The following is an 18,807-nucleotide window of genomic DNA, read 5'->3' as shown; positions in this document are numbered from 1 at the left end:
ATGGAGGAGACCCGTATGTATTAGAAGACAATGAGGTCAATAAAAAGTGTGAGAGAAAAAAAAACCTAATGGCCTCATTTCCATCCCTCAAGTTTATGTGTGTTTATGTGTGTGTGTTTCCTTTTTTAAAAGGTATAATTTACTTTTGCAAAGTCACTGTTTTTAATGTAGAGCTCTGTGTGGTTGGCAAATATATACAGTTACGTGTCTACCACTATAATCAGGATATGGAATATTTCCATCACCCAAAAAAATTTCTTCATATCCCTCTGTGGACAATTCTCCTCCCAAACCATGGTAACCAGTGATCTCTTTTCTGTCCCTGTAGTTTGCCCTTTTCAAGACTGTCACATAAATGGAATCACATACTATGAAGTATTTTGAGTCTAGTTTCTCTCACTTAGTACAATACATTTGAGATCTATGTTGTTGGTATATCAGAAGTTTATCCCTTTCTATTGCTGAGTAGTACTTCATTGCATGGATCTATCTTTCTCCTGTTGAAAGATGTTTGGTTAGTTTCCAGTTTGGGTAATTATGAATAAAGCTACTATAATAATATACACAGATAGGTTTCATTTCACTTGATTAGTACCTAGAAGGGGAATTGTAGGATCATATGATAAGGATGTTTTTTACTTGGTAAGAAACTTTTGAACTGCTTTCCAAAGTAAATGCATCATTTTGCATTTCTACCAGCAACATATGAGAGTTCCCGTTGTTCCACCCAGGAGTTCTTAAGGCCAGTTCCACTCCTTGCTTTTCCAATTGAATGAACCAATAAATTCCCAAGTTGAATTAGATTTTTTATCACTTCAAAACAAATAAACTCAAAAACCAAACTCACTGCCATCAAGCTGATTCCAACCATAGTGACCCCCACTAAGTTTCTGAGAAGGTAAATCTTTATGGAACTAGATTACTCAGTCTTCCTTCTCTTCACTAATATAAGAAGTTTCTAATTAATATGGTCACCATCTGGATATAATTTATTCTTTCATTGTATTCACTTCCCTTTTTCTTCATTTTCAGTGATACTTCTGTGGTAGTTATGTTTGTGTGTCAACTTGGCTGGGCTTAGTTGAGTGGCTGGGCAGCTAGATGTAGTTATTCCCCATGATGAGACTGGCAGTCAGCTCCACAGTGGGATTTACCACAAGCACCTGAGTAGCTGCTTTAAGGCTTCAATTTGCTTCCTGTATATAAGCAGCAGCTTTGGGAATGGTCTCCAGCCTTTTGGCATGCTTGAACCCTGCCATGTAATCAAGTTCAACAGCCTGCCATGCCCTGCTGATCTTGGCACCTCATCAGGACTTGAATTAATGGCCTGCCATGTAGTTTGGTAACATTGGAACTGTGCCTTTTTACTTGTCAACATTGGGCTTGTAAGCCTCAGCAGCCAGTAGCTGTCTGAGTGAAGAAAAGCCTCCAGCTTCAGTGGGCCAGGAGCAGGAGGCAGAGCTGAAGCCCAAGGTTGAGGGGCTTTCACCCAGACCCTAGAGCTTGGTACTTTGAACTCGGACTTAAAGCCTCCAAAACTGCAAGAGAATGAACTCTTGTTTGTTCAAGCCATCCCATTTCTGGTCTATATTCCTGTCAGAGCAACACTAGGTAACCAAAACAAGTGCTTTGGTATCTACCTGGGAAATACTATCCTAGAAGCCATGGGGAAATATAATTTTTTAAAGCTTTTATTTTTTCCTTGGGGATTCTAGAATCTCTTAATATCATTAGTCATGGAAGATTTAAGGCAAGATCTCTCTTAGTGTCTGAGGTAGTTAGTGATTCCTTGTGCTACCCTTTGCCTAACTCACATGATATTACCTATCTTCCTCTTATGACTCTGAGAAGGAAGTACATAACCATCCTGCAAAGAAGCATTTTTAGTGTTTGCTTTTGTGATAGGGGCCATTTCCATGTTTATAGTAGAACCTGATATGCCTTCTAAGTATTATTTGAGAAATATCCTTGGGAACATTAGAGATTTTCAGGAACAAGATAATTTATCTGAAACCATTGTTATCACCTCAACAAAATGAATCACCATTTGTTGCTAGGTAAGCTCTTTGACGGAGGATCACTTTTCTAGGAAATCTGAGGTTAAGTACCATCTTCCAAGAAACAGTTTCCCAATAAAACATCCTGAAGTCATGGCATAAATTAGATACCTTTGCCCTTGGGCAAAAGCTAGATCTATCTAAGTACATAAGAAGATGGGGCTTGTTAATAGCAAAACCAAGACAGCATCTTGATAACAAACTTTCATCAGTATCACAACTTGACACAGAGCTCCTAGATAATACACTGGGTATTATTATGAGGTATAGTACCCATTCCTAGGAAGTCAAATGCCCATTTGCTCCTAAAACTGTCCTGTACTTTCAGAAGACACAGAGAAAAATGGATTACCTTCTCTTCCTCCCCATTTTGTTCCCCAGCATAGTCTGGAGATATTTTTGTCTGGGAATATGTAGTAGATTCTGTCAAAAATATGGTATCAAAGATTGACTTAACATGGAATGTTTTTTCAAAGGCTGTCTAAATTAGAGGTTATTTGGAAATGTTTTTAAAAATGCACTATGTATTAAAAAAGTACCAGGTATTTTCTTGCTAGTAAAAACTAAAAGTTATCAGTGTTGGATGCTTTATTCGCTGTCCAAATAAAAACAGAGAGTTAGTTTGGGTCATTGATCAATGTCTATTCCAGTGACATTAATCTCTGGAAATAGAGACAAAGTAGAATTTACCAAGGATATTCAGTGTGGCCTAGTTATAATATAGCAGAAAATTGTCCACTTCACACAAATCTATGAAATGGTGAGCAACATCAGTTTGAACCAGAAAGACTTTCTGAGAAAAGTAATAAAAGATCCTAACTTTGTGAGCAGTCTATGAGTGGAACAAACAGTTAATGTGCTCAGCTGCTAACTCAAAGGTTGGAGGATTAAGTGTACCCAGCAGCACCTTGGAATAAAGCCTGGAGATCTACTTCCAAAAATCAACCATTGACAACCCCATGGAGCTTCGTTCTACTCTGACACACATGGGGTCACCATGTGTCGAAATAGACTCAACTTCAACTGGTAAATTCTAACTTTGGAGGAATCAAAAGAAGGCATAGAAATTTATATGTTCTGATATTTCCTAAACATAACATCACCTAGAACTTTTCTTATGAGGATGCTGATGTTATTGTGTGCCATCAAGTCAATTCTGACTTGCAGTGACCATATAAGACACAATAGAACTCCCCACACAATAAAACTGCCCACTGGGTTACCTACTCTTTACAAAAGCAGGTTGCCAGGTCTTTTCTCCTGTGGAGCAGGTGGTGAATTTGAACCACCAACCATTGTACCACCAGTGCTGATGGAGAAGAATTCACAGCATGAATAACTACAACTGATTAAACTAGAAGTACCTACCTAGGAAAGGCAATGAAAGAAAGCAATATCAAGTCTTTTATGTTGGTGGAGACGTGAGGAGAGCAGGCAAAGATGAAAATTTGGGGCCACTGATGTGCCTAGACTCCTTTAGGAGGTTGGAAAACAGAAGAAAGCCCACTGTACAAACACTGATGTGTGACACTTAACTTCCTTCTCCAAAGTCCTAAAGAGAACATAATGTTTAAGCCCAGTGCAGCAGGCAATTTTCCCACGCAGGCAATTTGCTACTCCTTTTTTGTTCTATTGGCTCATGATTACCTAATGAACCCATACATATGCAGTATCTCTCTTCAGCTAGAATAAAGTGTTCATCTCTTAAAAGATATTTTTAAAATGCATTTCTACAGCCCTCAGATTTAACAATGTTTCAAGGAGTCACTGAATTAGACAAATCAATGAAAAAAAGAAAAATCACAGAGCTGACCATACACCTAGCATCTTATTAAGCAATAAAAAGCAATAATAGATAGTCCCTGATATATATAGCCTATTACAGTCAAGATAAGGAGACCAAAATAAGACACTTGTGATTGAATGATATTAGGAGATATTAACTTATGGTTTTCCCTGACTTTATTTCTCCTTTCTGTCTCTTATTCAAGTATTCATTTGAAAATATTAATGGTTGAGTACCATATTTGGAGATATTTATTTATGGTTTTCTCCACTTTATTTTCTCCTTTCTCTTCTCCAGTTCAAGTACAGAGTGAGACAGAGAAGGAGGGCAGGCCAATCCAAGGACATGTTACCAAATTGACCCCCACTGTGGCCCACTTGAGGAGATCTGGTGGTGTATTAATGATTAAGGAATATGGCTGCTATACCAAGAGCTCAGTTGTTCAAACCCACCTGCCACTCCATGGAAGAAAGATAAGGTAATCTGCTTCTGTAAAGATTTACAGCCTTGGAAATCCATATGAGTTGGAAGTGAATCAATGGCAGTGAGCTTGGTTTATTTAGGTTAGGTGGACAATTTGGCATCCATTCTGGAAGAGTCCTTGTGAGGTGCAGGTTAGAAGTACTTTTGCTTGTTTGAAAGAGGAAAGTGTTTAACGACCAGCCTCATTGAGTGAGTGTGTGTGTATGTGTGTGTTCTGTGTGTGTGTGTGTCAGGGGATATCTTAGATGGGAAATATGGCAGAAGCTGTCTAAATGATCCCCTTGCTTTTGTTTCCAAAGACCTAAATCCACTGGGGGGGGGGTGGAATTAGAAGAAATAAACAGAATGATCTAAGGAAGCATGAAGGTTTCCATTTTTGCTCTAAGTATAAAGGTGAGATAGAGAGGTGATGGATACAAGAGCACCTGGGAGCTAAAATCTTTATTAAATTTTCGGGGAGACATGCCTAAGAGTTTATCGAGTGAGTAGAGGGTTTTCTAATCAGATTTTTTCTAACTACATTAAAGTAAAGGCTTCAAAAGAGTACATTTTCAAAGAAGGAGCTAGAAAAAGTGGGGAACCAGATGAATATTCCCCCCACCTCTGGCACAGAGGTAAAACTGCCTCAGTTTAATCAGCGTTATAATGTACCTTTGATTACTTTCTTGTTTTCTCTATTTCACTTTTGTCTAAATCTTACTGCTGTTCCTTACCATAGCTTTCCACAGTTACCTAGATACACTCAACCCCTTTCTTCAGGCTTTTTTTGGAGAAAAGAAGGCCAGGCTAAAACAAGAGTTGAGGCAAGTATGGTCTGAGATACTTTCAAACCACTTTTGAAGATGTTTGTTCCCATTTAGAGGTCATCACGCTAATCACTCTTTGCTCCTATCCAATTTGGTTTCCTACAACTCTGCTAAATCTGGCTACTTCCTTCCTGGCTGTCATGTAACACAACCCCCCCCCCCAGCCACCATTTTCATCTTTTTTAAACCTTTTTAAGAAACCCTAGTGATGTCATGGCTAAGGCATTGGGCTGCTAACTGAAAGATAGGCAGTTTCAACCCACCAGCTGCTCTACAGGAGGGAGATAAGGCAATCTACTTCTGCAAAGATTTACACATTAGAAACCTAATGAAGGTCACTATGAGTTGGAATCAACTTGATGGCAGTAGTTAAACCTCTTTACAAGAAGCTCTAACAAAGGATTAGACTGCTAAGCAAAAGGTTGGTGGTTAGAACCCACCAGCTGCTCTGTGGAAGAAAGGTGAGGCGCTCTGCTTCCATAAAGGTTTACAGCCTTGGAAATCCTATGGACATTTCTACTCTATCCTTAGCATCACTGTGAGTAAGAATTGACCCGATGGCAATTGGTTTGGTTTGGTTAACCTCTTTACAATATTTGGCACTGATTATTTGACAGATTCTGCCTGAAGTTAGGTTTTTCTTATTTCCAGTGTACTGTATTACTGTGTTCCACTCCTCCCTTTCCAAATATACCTCCTGTAGTTCTTTTTTTCTGTTCCTATTATCCTCAAGAATGAGCCCTCAAACTTTCCTTCTCTCTGGTCCACCTTCATGAAGCTTACTGTCATGAAATCCACCAGTCTCTTTTCACGAGTGGATTTCACCTGGACTTTACTCTGGGAACTCTGATATTTCTTCTAATCACTCACTGCCGTCGAGTTGAATCTAACTCATAGTGACCCCTCCTTGGGTTTCTGAGGTGGTATCTCTACAGAAGTGGATTGCCCCGTCCTCCTTCCAAGGAGTGGTTGGTAGGTTTGAATCTCCAGCCTTCTGGTTAGCAGTAAAATGCCTTAGGCACTACGCCACCAGCTCCACATTTGACCCTGTTTGTTGAAATGCCTTCCTCAACATTATACTCAAGCTTCAAGCTCAGTGAATGTAGAACTAAACCAAAAATTAAATCCAAAGTGGAAATGCAAAAATTAAAAAATTGATATAAGGAAAAAAAAAAAAAAAGAAACAGAAAGACATGGTACATCTAAAGGCCTCATCTTAGGAAAAGATGAGAAGATAAGAAGCAAGGAAATAGTTTAAGGTAGACTATTCCAGTCCAATAAATCAGAAAATCAGTGCCATTTCAGAAGGGGTTAGGGAAAGTTGAGAGAAAAACAAATTTAAGATGAAAGGAAAAATGAGTTCTTTTTTGATCGTATTAGTGTTCTGAGTTCTCTTTTGATCATCTTAGGTTTCTGTACTGAGTATTTTCCATGTTCAGTTTTGTATGTATCAGAATACCTAGGGTACTTTCCTGTTTTTCTGACTGACCTTGGTTATATATTACCTCTTTGATTTCTATTATCTTTGGTTTCAATGTGACTTCTTGAGAAAAATGCCAGCAACTTCCAACAAAGTATTTATTTTAATTTTCTCCTGAAGCCAAATTTGTTACTTTTTGTAAATTAAAAACAGAGAAAATGAGATATTTAATAATGCAGAGCATACAAGCCAAACTAAAAATAATAAATACGGAAATATTCAATGTATAAAATAATAACCAAAACTCCCAATTGGAAATTTACAATAATCACATTTTCTAAAACCACTGCTTACTTTTCAGAAATGGATTAAATGTTTGTTTACTATTATGTCAATCCTTGCAATGTACAAGGAAGATGCCTCTTTCAAAAGGTCTCAACTTGAAAGACCAAGACCAGTAATGGAAAACCAAAATTCAAAACCAAACTCACTGCCATCGAGTCAATTCTGACTCACAGCAACCCCCATTGGGTTTTCAAGGTTGTAAATCTTTACAGAAGCAGACTGCTCCATTTTTCTTCCACAGCGCAGTTGGGTTCTTACCAGAGACCTTTTGATTAGCAGCCAAATGCCTCAGCCACTATACCACCAGAGCTCATTGTAATTGGAAACGGGGGCTAAAAATACATATTATGCATCCAATGGCACCAATGTGCTTTTAAATTCTTGAAGCCTGGAAAACAACTTCTGTTACAGATTGAATTGCATCCCCCCCAAAAAAATGTGTTGAAATTAATAACAAAAAGATGGAAACAACATAGGTGTCCATAAACTGAGGAATGGATAACTAAACTATGGTACATACACACAATGGAATACTATGCAACCCTAAAGAATAATGTAGAATTTGCAAAACACCCCATAATGTGGATGAAGCTGGAGGACATTGTGCTGAGTGAAATAAGTCAATCACATAAGGACAAATATTGTATTAGTCTGTTATTATAAAAAGTCAATGAAAGGTTTATATATGAAAGGAAATTTTCTTTGTTGGTTACCAGGGGTGGGAGGGGAGAGGAGGGAACACTGCTAGATAGGTAGAGAGAAGTATTGATTTGGGTGAAGAGAAGGGCAATGTACCAAATATGAGTGATCAACACAGTGGCATTGAAGAAGAGGAAGATATAGAGAGGTGCATGGAAGGTACAGATAACAAAGGTGAACCCTTTCACACATACAGTACTGTGTTGTTAGTGAAGGCATACATTGATATACGGGTGGATAGATGAATGGACAGGCTGAACTATTAGGTATGTCTACGCAGGGGGAAGTGTGCCCATGACCATGTATAGGATTGGCAGACAATATTTCTATCAGCATGCTTGTATGTTCTGTAAGAATTCCAGGTATATAGTAGAACTGACAAGAGACAAGGCTGTAGTCACTTGTTGACCATAGCCAGCAACCCAGAGGGAGCGAGTAATTGGACCTGTGGACTTGGGACCATGGTTGCAGGGGACATCAAGCTCAACTGGCATAACATACTACACAAAAACATTGTTCTACCTCCTACTTTGGCGAGTAGTAACTGGGATCTTAAAAGCTTGCAAGCATCCATCTAGATGCAATAATGGGTCTCTCCTCATCTAGAGCAAAGAAGAATGAAGAAAACCAAAGATGCATGGAAACAATTAGTCCAAGGGACTGGTACACCATGAGATTCTCAGCCTATATGACTATAAGACCAGAACAGGATGATGCATGGCTACCACTGTCAACCACTAGGAGGGGGACCTATGTAGGAAATCCTGGATAGAGTGGGAGAAGCATGTGGAACAAAATTCAAAATCATAAAAAAAGGGGGGGCAGTTTTGCTGGTCTGATAGAGCTTGGTGGAACCCTTGAGACTATGGTTCCTAGATGACCTTCAGGTCTGGAATTGAACTCATTCCTGTGGTTTCCAGCCAAATGTAAGACAGGCATGTAAGCTAAATATTTACATTATGTAGATACACTCCTTTGAGAGATCAATCATGGGAGAATAGAAGGGCTGTGTATGCACAAGGAGACAGCTCATGGGGCATGAGTGCATGGGAGGGCTTAAGGACACAGGGAAGTGGTAACTATTGGGAGGAAGTGGGAAGAGAGCTATTGCATTGGGGGAAACTGCAGTCAATGTCATGAGACAAAGTATATAGGAACTGCTGTATGGAAAATGAATTTGCTCTGTAAACTTTCACCCACACCACAATAGAAATTTAAATTAAAAAAAAAAAAAAAGTGTTGCAATTACAACCGCTGTACTGTAAATATGGCCTTGTTTGGAAATAGAGTTTTTATGGTAATGAATTATACCAGGGTTGTAAAAATGTCAGAATAGACATAGAGACAAGGTCCGTAGGTGGTATCAATGATGTGTGCTCAATTGCAAACCTAAAGGTAGAGGATTCAAGTCCACGCAGTAGTACTATGGAAGAAAAGGCCTGGCAATCTGTTTCTGTTAAGGTTATAGCCAGGAAAACATTATGGGGAAGTTCTACTCTGTAACATACGGGGTCATCCTGAGTTGGCATTGATGCTACAGCAAAAACAAGAGACACAGAGACATACAGGAGGAAGAGAGAGACAGACGGCAGAGACAGATGCACATACTAGCTCAGGAACTCCAAGGATTGCCAGGAGCTACTAGAAGCTGAAGTAGACAAGGAAAGACTTCCTTTAGAGCCATACCCTAAATTCAGACTTTTAACCTCCTAACTCTGAGAAAATAAATTTCTGTTCTTTAAAGCCATCCACTTGTGGCATTTCTGTTACACCAAGCTCACTGCTGTTAAATCAATTCCAAGTCATGGTGACCCTACATGTTACATAATAGAACTTCTCTAAAAGTTTTTCCTCAGCCGTAGTCTTTTCAGAAGTAGATCACCAGGACTTTCTTCCATGGCTCTGCTGTGTGAGTTTGAATCACCAACCATTAGCCTTGTAGTTAATTAAGACTCCTTCCTAATAGTCTGTTGTACTTGACACTGATTTCTGTCTCATTAGAAACCTATTAATTGCTGTCTTGGCAACAAAAGAAAACAATACGACAATGCTCCCAATAAAAGATTGTGTGAATTGCTTTCCTTCAGAAATGCAATGATTTTAATTGGCTTTATTTTCTTCTGAAAAGAAATGGAGATGCACAGTCATGGCAAGGTCTGACCTCATTTGTGGAGCTGCATCGCTGATGTAAAATGAAAATTGAAGTCTGGTAAATATCCACCTTGCAGTTGCCTGGCCTGCAGCATACACAGAATCTGCCATGTGAATTTCTCTTATTCCTCTTCTTGCCCAGAATGACCCTCCTGGGGCCCAATAAAGGACTTGGGAGCAGGTAAAAAGCAGCACATTATTCTGTAGCTTTACCCTAGCTGTACTTTTGAAAACAGATTTGCGGCTCCGAACCAACAGGCAATAAGTCGCTCAGCCCATTTTCTCAGAATTGCTGCTGCACTGCTGTTGTTGCTTTCCCAATAATTCTATAACCACAGACAGTAACAACTACTCAGAAACATTTCCATCTCTGCAGCTCAGAAAGCAGCCCCTTCATGAATATCTCTTCCTTGGCTATTTCCTAATCCAATTTTTCATATCAGAGCTAGGAACTTATGTGGCAAGGTGTTTGGAACATTTCCATAAAGATAGGTCTCAGTCACATTCACACTGATTCAAGGCTACTTCCATCCAGAGCTTCACAGATTAAACCTGTGATAATTAAGCTGGATTCTTAGGTCCGGTAGCGTTTCTATTAACAAATGCCTTAGGTTGAAAAAGAAGCCTGAGGGACAAATACTGATGGCCAGAATTAGATATGCCCTTGTTTTGAGCTGTTAGAGTTAAATGATAAAAATACATCCACTCACTCACTCAACAAATCTTTACTGGGCATTATTTGATTAATGTTGTTGTTAGGTACCAAAGAGACAGTGCCAACTTATGGCAACCTTATGTAAAACAGAATGAAATATTACACAGTCCTGTGCCACCATCATGATCTTTGATGGGTGAGGTCTATTGTTGTGGTTATTGTGTCAATCCATCTCATTAAGGTTTTCCTCATTTTCAATGACCTTATACCAACCATGAAGAAGTTCTGGTGGCCTAGTGAATAAGGCATTTGACTGCTAACCAGAAGGCCAGTGGTTCAAACCCAGTGGTTCAAACCCACTGGCTGCTCCACAGAAGGAAGAAGGGGTGATCTACCTCTGTAAAGTTTTACAGCCTCGGAAACCCAATGGGGGTCACTATGAGTCACAATCAACTTGATGGCAGTGAGTTGTTTTTTTTGTTTTCTTTTTTTAACACCAACCATTTTTTTTTTTTTTGCTAGTGATTGGTCTTTCCCAATGATGTGTCCAAACCAAGCTAGCTACAGTCTTGTCATCTTTAATTTTAAGGAATATTCTGCTTACATTTCTTCTAAGAATAATTTATTTGTTCATGCATCTACTATCTAGATGTGAACAAGATCCTTGAGGTCCTTGTTTTCAGGGTAATTACATTCTAGGCAGGTCATGAGATTAAAATAATACAACAAATTAAATGCTTCACAAAGTAAGTTCAGATAAGGGAGCTATGAAGAAAATCAAAGAGGTACTGAGACAGTCAGTGAATCTGGGGCATGGACAGGCCTGGAAAGGCCTCCCTGAGGAGATAACATTCAAGCTGATGTGGAGGTTTTCAAATGTGGCCCCAAATTCTTTGATCCTCTTCTCATCAAGAGGCGAGATCTATGTCCCGGTGCTGTGAATGTTGGCTCTCTGACTGCTTGACAGACAAGAAACTGTTGTTGTTGTTGTTTGCCGTCGAGTCGGCCCCGACTCATAGCGACCCCTCCTTGGGTTTCCGAGGCAGTATCACTATGGAAGTAGGATTGCCCAACCTTCCTTCTGAGGAGTGGCTGGTGGGTTTGAACCGCCAGCCTTCTGGTTAGCAGTCAAGTGCTTTGCCACTATGCAATCTAGCCACTTCTATTTCCTGTCTCTGGGAAATGATTGCTCTTGGAACACAGGCACCACGTTGGGAGAAAGCCCAAGCAACACACAGTAAGTGTTCTAGCTTACACAGATCAGCCCCAAGTGTTGGCCTACTACAGCATGGCATTTCCAAAAATGGAGATTCTCTCTGTCATTGTTGTTGCTGTTGTTGTTAGCTGCTGTTAAGTCAACTCTGGCTCATGGTGACCTTGTGCACAAGAGAACAAAATGCTGCCCTGTGTCAGTCTCATAATTGCTAGCATGTTCGAGTCCATTATTGCTAATATTGTGCAAACTCATCTCCCCAATGATGTCTCTTGTTCTCATTGACCCTCCACTTCACCAAATACTATGTCCTCTTTCAGTAATCGATCCTTCCTGATGATATGTCTAAAGCCAGTTAGTTGAAACATAGCCATACCTAACCAGAAATGCCACTATCAGGACAATAAAAATGTGGCTACCAAGACTTAATCTTGATCTCCAGGCTATTTATTATATGCATAGTATCTACAGGTCAAAATATTTATGTTCTATATAAATGCATTATTTTTTGCATAAAATTCCTGCTATTGTTGCAATGTGAACTTTGAGTTGCAGGAAAGTGACAGATCAGTGTCAGAAATACCTGGAATCAGGCAAGCATTTGTGCAGCTTTCAGCTATATTGCTCCTTTTTGACTTCCTGCATCTATGCTTGTTCCTGGGATAAAACAAAGAGAAGTCTAAGCCAGTTGCCTCTCCTACTGGGAAAGTCAGAAATTGAATGCTTCAACATGGATTTAAATGGTGACTCCAGATTCCTTTTCATCTATTCTAGAATGAGCTGATTAAGTCATTTTACTTCATGAACAATGAAGGATTTAGGGTTGATTTTTTTTCTCCTGGGCAACAGTTAATTCTCCTGAAAAGACATCAGGAAAATATTGATGGAGAAGAGAAATTAATTAATCCATCAGCCATTATTTATTAGTGATGTGTTATGTAACAAATACAATTCATAAATTTAATGAAATGCAGTGTCATTAATCACTTGCCATTTATAATGAAGACCCATAGAACTTCATTTGAACATTTTCTTCTCACAATCTGCTTATTACAAGCTCAGCTGCAGCTGCCTTTCTATCCTATGACAAATCCCCTTTCCTTCTATACTTCCTAATTACTAATCCTCCTTTACAATTCTAAGGAAAGCAAATGCTCTCTCTTTCTGTTATGGCTTCCCAGAATAATGTAAGTTATCCCATCTTCATTGCTGACAGTAACCTGATACATATTTTTTTCAGGTACCAATATACCCAACTTCCTGAGGCTAAATCCTAATTGGTCTAAGCCAATCAAAGAATCCATTCCATTCTGCTTGTAATTTGTCTAGAAGTGGATAATGTAACCTATGATGGAAGGAGAATTCTGCTGGGGATTTTGAGTAAGATTTTCCACCCAGAAGATGAGATATATGGGAAATCAAACTTCTTGTTACCCCCATTTCTTGCTGAAGGCAGTGTGATATGATAATGTGATGTTTGAAACTGAGGCAGCCATCTTGTGAACCAGATCATCTTGTGAACATGACATCCCTCATTCTGAAGATGACAGCTGAGAAAGGAAGGAAAGTACCTGAGTCTCTGATGCTATCTTGAGTTGCTTGACCAATCCTGAAACTGTCTAATTCCAGAATTCTTACTAAGTGAACTCTTCCTTCCACCATTTGTCTGTCAGTTACTCATACTGGGGTGGTTTGTTTGTTGCTATGATACTGGAGGCTATGCCATGAGTATTTCAAATCCAGCAGGGTGACCCACAGTGGACAGTTTTCAGCAGAGTTTCCAGACTAAGACAGACTGAGAAGGACAGGGTAATCCACTTCTGAAAATATTGACCACTGAAAACCTTAAAAAGAACAGTGAAACATTGTCTAATATAGCGCCAGAAGATGAACCCCCTTAAGTTTGGAAGGCACTCCAAATATGACATATTAAGAAGAGGACATGGAATGAGGGATATCATTGGGGTTGTCAGATGGATGTTGTCTGAAAGCAAAGAATACTAAAAAAGTGCTTACCTTTATTTTATTCACTGTGCAAAGGCGTTTGACTGTGGATAATAACAAATTATAGATAACATTGTAAAGAATGGGAATTCCAGAACACTTAATTATGCTCATGAGGAATCTGTACATAGACGAAGAGGCACTTGTTCAAAAAGAACAAGGGGATACTGTTGCTGTTGTTAGGTGCTATTGAGTCAGCTCCAACTCATAGTGACCCTATGTACAACAGAATTAAACACTGCCCAGTCCTGTGCCAACCTCACAATCCTTCTATACCTGAGCCCATCCTTGCAGCCACTGTGTCAATCCATCTCACTGAGGGCCTTCTCCTCTTTTGCTGACCCTCTACTTTACCAACCATGATATCCTTCTCCAGGGAATGGTGCCTTCTGACAACATGACCAAAATGGTCCCTTCTGACAACATGACCAAAGTCTGACCATTCTCACTTCTAAGGAGTATTCTGGCTGCACTTCTTCCAGGACAGATTTGTTTGTTCTTTTGGCAGTCCATGGTACTTTCAGTATTCTTTGCCATCACCACAACCCAAAGGCATCAACTCTTCTTCAGTCTTCCTTTTTCATTGTCCAGCTTTGACATGCATATAAAGCAATTGAAAATACCATAGCTTGCGTTAGGCACACCTTAGTCTTCAAGTAGATATCTTTGCTCTTCAGCACTTTAAGAGGTCTTTTGCAGCAGATTTGCCCAGTGCAATATATCATATGATGTTGTGACTACTGTTTCCATTGGTGTTGATTGTGGAACCAAGTAATATGAAATCTTTAACAACTTCAATCTTTTCTCCATTTATTGTGATGGCTGGTTACTGGTCCAGTTGTGAGGATTGTCATTTTCTTTGTGTAGAGATGTAACCCATACTGCAGACTGAAGTCTTTAATCCTCATCAGTAAGTGCTTCAAGTCATCTTCACCTTCACCACTCATCTGTCAGTTCGTCATGGTGGCTTGTGTGTTGTGGTAAGGGTGGAGGCTATGCCACTGGTATTTCAAATGCCAGCAGGGTCACCCACGGTGGAAAGATTTCAGCAGAACTTCCAGACAAAGACAATCAGAAGAAGGAAGGGGCCATCCACTTCTCAAAGAATTAGCTAGTGAAAACCTTATGAATAACAGAGAAACACTGTCTGAAATATTACTGGAAATTTTTATGAATAATGCTGAAACGTTTTCTGATACAATGCCAGAAGATGAGCCCCTCAGGTTGAAGCCACTTAAAACATGACAGTGGAAGAGGTGCTTCTTCAGAGTAGAGCCAACCTTAATGATGTGGATAGAGTAAAACTTTCAGGACCTCCATTTGCTGATGTGGCACATCTCAAGATGAGAAGAAACACTTGTAAACATCCATTAATAATTGGAACATGAAATAAATGAAGTATTAATCTAGGAATATTGGAATTTGTCAGAAATGAAATGGAACACATAAAGATTGATATCCTAGGCATTAGTGAGGTGAAATGGATTGGTTTGGCCATTTTGAATTAGACAACCACATGATCTACTATGCCAGGAATGACAAATTGAAGAGGAATGATGTGGCATTCATCATCACAAAGAATATTTCAAGTTCTATCCTGAAGTACAATATTATCAGTGATAGGATAATATCCATACACCTAAAATGAAGACCAGTTAATACTACTATTATTCAAATTTATGCACTGACTTCCTCTAACACCACAAGAGGAAGACAGAATCATTATCAGTAGCCCAAGGCCCATTCCTGTGAGGCCAGATATGCTGCCCCCCTCTGGCCCTTTCACCAACCCTGACACCAACCATTCTTCCCGCAGCATCCACCACCTCTCTGCTGGGTTCAATAATTTACTGCAGTGTCCACACAGAACTCACAGATTATGGAGCTTGTTAGGAAAGCATCAGGCTACAATTCAAGTTCAGGAACATGCTCAGTCTCTCTCATCCTGCCATCTCTCAGCCAACAGTCTCTCTCTCCCAGCACTGCGTGTCTCTAAGTGTCTGTCTCAGACATGTGTGTTTCTTGCATCTCTCAGCCAGCAGTGAGAGATTTCTCCTGCCTCTAGGAGAACTCCTTTTGAGCCTGGTAGAGTGGCCAAACCAACCAATCCCAATACCAGAATTCCATAAACTCGAGAGAGTGTGAGCTTCCCAGAAAATTACTTCATGCTGCTCCCAAAATACCCCAGGTAGATAACTTTAACAATCAGGAGCTAGTCAGTTGCTTACAGCAAATTTCACCATGGAGTTTACAAAGACTTATTGCTAGAAAAGCCACACTATGTAATTTACTACACCACATGCACCAATCACCAAAACCGAAGATGAGGAAATTGAAGATTTATACCAACTTCTACAGTCTGAAATTGAACAAACATGCCATCAAGATGTGTTTATTATCACTGGTGATTGGAATGCAGAAATTGGAAACAAAGAAGAAACACAGTAGTTGGGAAATACAGCCTTCATGATACGCGACCATGGAGATCTCATGATAGACCAAAGACTTATTCATTGCAAATACCTTTTTACAACAACACAAATGATGACTACATATGTGGACTTTGCCAGATGCAGTACACAGGAATCAGACTGACTACATCTGTGGAAAGAGGTAATATATCTTCAGCCAAAACAGGAACTAACTCTGGAACAGACCGTCAACTGCTCATATGCAAGGACAAGTTGAAGCTGAAGACAATTAAAAGAAGTCCATGCGAGCCAAAATATGACCTTGATTATATCTCTCCTGAATTTAGAGACCATCTAAAGAGTAAATTTGAGTTGTGGAACGCCAATGACCGAAAACCAAAGGAATTGTGGGATGACATCAAGAACATCATCCATGAAGAAAGCAAAAGGTCATTAAAAAGACAAGAAAGGAAGAAAAGATCAAAATGGATGTCAGAAGAGACTCTGAAACTTACTCTTGAATGTAGAGAAGCTAAAGCAAATGGAAAGAATGACAAGATCAAAGAGCTGAATAAAAGATTTCAAAGAGAAACTCAAGCAGACAAAGTGAATTATTACAAGGAAATGTGCAAAGACCTGGAGTTAGAAAACCAAAAAGAAAGAACATGCTCAGCATTTCCCAAGCTGAAAGAACTGAAGGAAAAACTCAAGCCTTGAGTCACAATATTGAAAGATTCTATGGGAAAAATATTGAATTATGAAGGAAACATCAAAAGAAGATGGAAGAAATACACAGAATCACTGTACCAAAAAGATTTGGTCGATATTCATCCATTTCAGGAGGTGGCATATGATCAAGAACTAATGATAATGAAGGAAGAAGTCAAAGCTGCACTAAAGGAATTAGCAAAGAACAAGGATCCAGGAATTGATGGAATACTCATTGAGATGTTTCAAAAACAGATGCCACACACTTGTCTATGCCAAGAAATTTGGAAGACAGCTACCTGTCCAACTGACTGGAAAATATCCTTATTTGTACCCATACCAAAGAAAGGTGACCATACAGAATTGGAAATTATCAAAAATTATAATTAATATCACAAACAAGTAAAATCTCGATGAAGATATTTCAAAAATGTTTGTAGCAGCATATTGATAGGGAAATTCCAGAACTGCAAGCTGGATTCAGAGGAGGATGTGGAATGAGGAATATCATTGTTAAAGTCAGATGGATCTTGGCTGAAAACAACAAATATACCAGAAAGATGTTTACTTGTGTGTTATTGCTTATGTAAAAGTATCCAAGTGTGGATCATAACAAATTATGGATAACATTGAGAAGAATGGGGATTCCAGAAACACTTAATTCCTGAGGAACCTGTACATAGACCATGAGACTGTCATTTGAACAGAACTAGGGGACACTGCATGGTATAAAATCAAGAATAGAATGTGTAAGTGTTGTATTCTTTCCCCATACTTATTCTATTCTATCTGTATGCTGAACAAATAATCTGAGAAGCTGGATTATATGAAGAAAAAGTGATATCAGGATTGGAGGAAGATTCATTAACAATATGAGATACAAGGGGACACTGCATGGTTTAAAATCAGGACATGTATTCATTAGGGTTATATCTTTTCACCATACTTATTCAATCTATATGCTATGTTCATACAGTAAACTGGGCTATATGAGAAAAACACAGCATCAGGACTGGAGGAATACTCATTAACAACCTGTGATATGCAGATGACACAACCTTGTTTGGTGAGAGTGAGGGCAACTTGAAGTACTTACTGATGATGATCAAAGACTCCAGCCTTCAATGTGGATTATACGTCAACATAAAGAAAACAATAATCCTTATAGCTGGGTCAATAAGCAACATCACGATAAATGGAGAAAAAATTGAAGTTGTCAGGGACTTCCTTTTACTTGGATCCATAATCAACGCCCATGGAAGCAGCAGTTAGGAAATCAGATGTTGTAGTGCACTGGGCAAATTGGCTTACAAAAGAGCTCTTTAAAATGTTAAAGAGGAAAGATGTTATTCTGAAGACTAAGATACACCTGACTGAAGCCATGGTATTTTCAATAGCCTCATGTATATGCAAAAGATCACAATGAATAAGGAAGACTGCAGAAGAACTGAGGAATTTGAATTATGGTGTTGAGAAAGAATATCGAAAATACCACGGAATGCCAGAAGAACAAACAAATCTGTCTTGGAAGAAGTGTATCCAGAATGTTCCTTAGAAGCGAGAATGGCCAGACTTCGTCTCACCTACTTTGGTCATGTTGTCAAAAGGAACCAGTCCCTTGAGAATGATCATGCTTGGTAAAAAAGAGGGTCAGTGAAAAAAAGGGAAGACTCTCAATAAGATGGATTGATGCCGTGGCTGCAATGATGAGTTCATGCATAGTAGGATTGTGAGTAAGTCACAGGACCAGGCAGTGTTTCATTCTGTTGTACATAGGGCTACTATGAGTTGGAGCAGACTCAATGGCACCTAACAAGAACAATCACAACTCTTCTGTGGGTTTAATTCTTGTTTATTGGGTTTTTGCAATGACCAGGCTACATTTAACAAATTTGAGGTGAGAAGAGAAGAGCATGACCCTAGGGCAAAGTAGAAACAACGGCCCACACACTATCCAAAAACCAAACTCAGAAAGCTGTATGGCGATTCCTTCAAAAGTTGGAATTAGAAATATCATTTGACCCAGCCATTCTATTACTAGGTATATACCCTAAAGAAGTGAGAGCCAT

Source organism: Orycteropus afer, unplaced genomic scaffold (assembly GCF_000298275.1).
Source record: "Orycteropus afer afer isolate SDZICR_OR568_19922 unplaced genomic scaffold, OryAfe1.0 scaffold00308, whole genome shotgun sequence".
Classification (NCBI taxonomy): domain Eukaryota; kingdom Metazoa; phylum Chordata; class Mammalia; order Tubulidentata; family Orycteropodidae; genus Orycteropus; species Orycteropus afer.
Note: the sequence above shows the minus strand (reverse complement) of the source record.